We start from the raw sequence: 6,152 nt of genomic DNA, 5'->3' as shown, positions 1-6,152 counted from the left end.
AAAAATCTATTATGAACTTTCAAATTTTGTTTGCCCAAAACTTGATCAAGTTTCCATGCATGCATAAATGGAAAGCATAAACACAAACCTAATTACAAAAAAAAAATCCAAAATTGTTTTATGGATAATAATTCGAAAATTAAATAACTCTAAACTTAGTTATTTAATAAAAATTAGTGGCATAAAATGATTAATAAAAATTGGTTGCATATGTATGTTTAGTAATGTAGCTGGGATAATTACATAGTGATTCATAAGAAAAAATTATCTAAAAACAACACAACAAATATGTTTAATGTATACATTATAAAATGCATTTTACAACTGAAATCATTATATTTTTATCGCTATATCAAACATCTATTTTTAATAAAACAAAGTAAATAATCATTTATTATATCATTAACATACTTATACAAGATTGTTTTTATAATATTCAGTGAAGAAAAACGTTTTCGGCACCTGCAAATCCAACATGAATGATCAAATTGTCTTAATATGTTTACCAAAAAAATGTTATAACAGAAAAAAAAAACATTTAATGGAACCAAATGAACAATAGCGATTTGAATAAATATGAAAAGTTAAACCATCAATTGTAGAACATGTCAGATCCAACGCTAATTAATCCAATGCACTCTAACTAGGATGATGATGAAATCAAAAATCTCAATGATTAGTTGAAAAATTCAAGTAGCCTTAAAAAGCATATTTATGGCTTTTGATAAGGGAACGAATAAGAAATTCTCAATCTCTCAAAAGAAAATATGGACTAAAACGTAAACTAGCAAAAATAGGTTCAATGGGTCGAATCAGAGTTTTCCTAAGTAGACAACGTTTCCGACGAGGTGAATAATCTCATATGCTCTTAATGAGTCAAAAAATATTGTACCATACTCATACTAATTCTAACATACTCCTCATTTATTTCATACTCTTCAAAAACGTGGTGAATGCCCAAATTACATTTTTTGGTTAAACTAATCAAAATCATTCTCTTTCCTATTCTATCTTCTTCATTTCTCTCTCCGTATTCTACAACTCAGATTTGTTCAAGTTCCATTTAATTTGGCATTCATTTATTCCGTTAATTCATCCGTGAACAATAGCGATTTGAATAAATACTAAAAGTTAAATCATCAATTGCAGAACATGTAAGATCCTAACGCTAATTAATCCAATGCATTCTAACTAGTTTGTTGAAATCAATAAGGGAATGAAAGATTCCCATAGCCTTAAAAAGCATAGTTATAGTTTTTGATAAGGGAAATAAGTAATTCTCGATCCCTCAAACTCGCATGAAAATATGGGCTAAAACGTAAACTATCAAAATAGGCCCAATGGATCGAATAAGAGCTTTCCTAAGTAGTCGATGCCTATTCAACGAGCTAAATATTTCCTTAAAAAGTCTTTTATAGCCGCTCTTTGTCGGTGACTGACGCGCTTCTATATTATTAAAAAAATATTAGTAAAAAAGAAGTAACGATTTGAAAATGTTCTTATTTCATTAATTAAACTTCTTATTTTTTCTTGTCTTTTTCAGTTGCATTTATAAAATATCTTAAAACGAATAAAACTGCCTAATTTATTATTTGTCTTTTCAGTTACATTAATTAAATATGCTTAAATGAATTTAAACTTCCTATTTTATTGCTCGTCTTTTTCAGTTACAATAATGAAATATCCTTAAATAAATTTAGACATAATGTCATTTAATCAACAAAAAAACTCATGAGTTATCCTTACGTGCATAATTTTAATAATGGAGATTTTAAAAAACGTGTATCATTAAAATGTTACCTAAAACATACAACACTAATATATACATGCATCAATAAAACTAGAATTTGACTCACACAATTGTACGGATATTATTTTCAGTTGATTAAATTAAAAATTATTTATTTATTCAAAAAATATTTAAGAATGGCTATGTTTTTAAAAATTATATGGTATTATTTGCTCATAACTCATTGGGCTTTTTTGCAAAATTGACCTACAACTTAAAGTCAAACACAAAACTAACCTCTTTTTTTCTTAATTGGTTTTGCCCTATTCACCCCACAAGTTCATATAATTTACGAAAATGCCATCAATTTTTTTTTTTTTTGGTTAAAATGCTTCTTAAAATGTTGTATCAATATAAAGCTACCAACATTCTTGTTTATTAAGATGAGAAAAAGGTCATTGGAGTTTATTATTGCATATGAGAGATCCAAAGATAAGAAAAAGGCTACTGAAGTGTATTATTTCATTGATTTGTAAATGTGTAAACACATTGTTAGCACATTTAATACATCTTGGAAAACATTATTACTGATTTTACAAAAAATTCACAACTAAAAGAGTAGACATGCAATTCACAAAACAGACCACAAACAAAACTATTATAGATCATTCCTCTACAAAGACAAGCTTGGATTCCACTTGAGTAGACAAGACCACACGACTTTTAAGAAGTCCAGGCGACTTCTAAGAAGTCCAGACGACTTCCAAGAAGTTCAGACGACTTTGTCAGAAGACTTTTAGGAAGTTCAGACGACTTCCAGACGACTTCCAGACGACTAACAGGTAAGTCGTCCCAGAAGTCTTCCAGATCTGAAAAACCTGCATATTAAATCCAGATCTGAAAAATCTGCATATCAAATCCAGATCTGAAAAACCTGTATATCCAAAAACGTTCAAATGACTTAAAAATAGAGAAAATGAGTGGAAGATTAGATAAATCTACATTTAGAACACACAAAAATACATATCTAAAAATAATAGATCTACCTTTAAATTAGTGGAAGATGAGTACCATCTAATTAAAAACCTGCAAAAAGATAGATTAGTAAGAAAGACATGAGACAAAACTGGAAAATTCATATAAAGTTTGGTGTTTTCAAGTCAAAGAGATTAGAGTGGGTTTGGAGAGTTTTAGTTTGGGAAAAAAGTAAGAACTTTATACAACAAGAAGTTACCAAATGAAGAATAATCAGACATAAGAACTTACCAAAACGCTCAGATCTATTATGAAAGGGAGACTTCGTCAGAAGACTTCCATGAAGTTCAGACGACTTCCTGGAAGTCCAGACGACTTCCCTGATGTCCAGACGACTTCCTGGAAGTCCAGACGACTTCCCTGATGTCCAGACGACTTCCTGGAAGTCCAGACGACTTCCCTGATGTCCAGACGACTTCCTGGAAGTCCAGACGACTTCCCTGATGTCCAGACGACTTCCTGGAAGTCCAGACGACTTCCCTGATGTCCAGACGACTTCCTGGAAGTCCAGACGACTTCCCTGATGTCCAGACGACTTCCTGGAAGTCCAGACGACTTCCCTGATGTCCAGACGACTTCCTGGAAGTCCAGACGACTTCCCTGATGTCCAGACGACTTCCTGGAAGTCCAGACGACTTTGTCAGAAGACTTCCAAGAAGTCCAGACGACTTCCAGACGACTTCCAGACGACTAACAGGTAAGTCGTCCAAGAAGTCTTCCAGATCTGAAAAATCTGCATATCAAATCCAGATCTGAAAAACTTGCATATCCAGAAACGTTCAAATGACTTAAAAATAGAGAAAATGAGTGGAAGATTAGATAAATCTACATTTATAGAACACACAAAAATACATATCTAAAATTAATAGGTCTACCTTTAAATTAGTGGAAGATGAGTACCATTTGATTAAAAACCTGTAAAAGAGATAGATTAGTAAGAAATACATGAGACAAAACTGAAACATTCATATAAAGTTTGGTGTTTTCAATTCAAAGAGATTAGAGAGAGGTTGGAGAGTTTTAGAATGATGAACATTACATTTTTGTTGCAGCCATTTGAGAGGAGGAGAGAGAATGTGTAAATTTTTCTTTATATAGGGAGACAAAAAATCCAATTAGGTTAAATATTTTTGACTCAGACGACTTCCTAGACGACTTACATTTCGGTCGTCTGTTGAAGAAATTAAAACAGACGACTTACATGTAAGTCGTCCAGAAGAGTTTAATATTTTTAGTGGGAAATTAAATATTTTTAGCGGGAAACTAAAATAGAAGACTTTCCAGACGACTTACAAGTAAGTCGTCTGGTTTAAATTATTTAAGCGGCAAAATATTTTTTTAAAAAAAATTTAGGCGGGAATATTTGGACGACTTACATGTAAGTCATCTATTTTAATTTCTTCACCAGACGACTGAAATGTAAGTCGTCCGAGTAAATTATTCAACAGACGACTAAAATATACGTCGTCCGAGTAAATTATTCAACAGACGACTAAAATATACGTCGTCCGAGTAAATTATTCAACAGACGACTAAAATATACGTCGTCCGAGTAAATTATTCAACAGACGACTAAAATATACGTCGTCCGAGTAAATTATTCAACAGACGACTAAAATATACGTCGTCCGAGTAAATTATTCAACAGACGACTAAAATATACGTCGTCCGAGTAAATTATTCAACAGACGACTAAAATATACGTCGTCCGAGTAAATTATTCAACAGACGACTAAAATATACGTCGTCCGAGTAAATTATTCAACAGACGACTAAAATATACGTCGTCCGAGTAAATTATTCAACAGACGACTGAAATATAAGTCATACACACCTTAAACATAACCCCTAAACTTAATTATCTAATTAAACACTTAATAAAATCAAATCAAACTTGAAAAGTGTTTACTACACCCATAAATAAACACATATAGGTGAAGACTAATTTTTGAAAAAAACATTTTAGTTTTCCAAAATCTAACCCTAACAATACATACAATACTACAACATATGTTTGCCAAACTCCTAAACCAAAGTATTTCATGATTCACTACTTCCACTCATCTATCTTCAAAACAAATCAATTTTATCATATCTTAATTTATATCACTCAAAACTGTTTATAATTACTTGATTTTTATTTTTCACGCATCAAAATATTTTTTTACAAGATTTATAAATTATTTTTAAAATAAACCGGTACCAGACGACTTACACTTCAGTCGTCCAGACGACTTCCAACATCTCAGACGACTCAGACGATTTACTGGGGCTATATTCGTAAAAATGACTTCTATTTTTTTGTTTGGTCACAAAGGGTTGAGCTGTAATTTCACTAGGCTTTTAGATAAGACATGGCTGATTTTTGTTTCTCCGACTGATTTAGTGATCATGAGCTGGCTGAGTTATTTAATCTACAGCTGACTTATTGGAGGTATTATGGCTGGTTTTCGTATTTTCAGCCGTAATGAGCTTGATTAACAGTAAACTCAGCTTAATTACAGCTGACCTATTAGCAAAAGATTAATTACTAGAATATCATTCATTTGACGGCTAAGTTATTTGAAAATACAGCAGGCTTAATGTTTTCCAGTCTAGTTTCTACTGATTTATTAGCGAAAGATTAATTAATGATATAGTATTCACCCTGCGAATGACTTACATTTGTAGTTATGGCTGATTTATTAAGGTGAGTTATAAGTTCGTTTTGTTGCTGCCTTACCGATTTTCCATGTCATCAAAATTTATTTTCCAAGTCATTATTAATATTACGACAGTCAAAATTAGGGTTTATGTTAAAGACGTCGTGTCTTGTTCTTCATCTTCATCTTCTTCTTCATCATCATCTTTTTCTTCTTCTTCTTCTTCATCTACCTTCTTCTTTTGATACCCATACCTGATATTTTGAAATATCTTCTTCATTTACTTTTATTTTCTCATTTTTATTATTTTCATTCATCTATTTCTGAAATCTTATGAATCCGGTAATTATTGTTTTCGCGACGACAAAGACATAAAATTGAGCTAGTTAAAAGGAAGGCGGAGAAACAAAGTAGGCAGAGGTAAGTATGTATACTCATTTTTCATATTTTTTATATGATATCACACATTCGTAAAAAATAGATATAGATAGTTTAAGATGCAAAAAAAAAAATTAGTTAATGAATATAATATGAATGAATTTTACAAATATATCATTTAATAAAATAAATAATTAAAAACTGAAAATTCATAACCGTGCGGATCAGGATCTAGTTTTTTTAAAAGTAAATAAACAATAGTTGAGAAGGAGATTACTCGCTGACTTTGAAAATTAAACAGAGTAATTATTAGAGATAAAAACAAAAATAGCACTAAATCAAGTTTTTGTTCACAAACTAGCACTCAA

This window comes from Brassica oleracea, chromosome C3, assembly GCF_000695525.1.
Source record: "Brassica oleracea var. oleracea cultivar TO1000 chromosome C3, BOL, whole genome shotgun sequence".
Taxonomy (NCBI): domain Eukaryota; kingdom Viridiplantae; phylum Streptophyta; class Magnoliopsida; order Brassicales; family Brassicaceae; genus Brassica; species Brassica oleracea.
Note: the sequence above shows the minus strand (reverse complement) of the source record.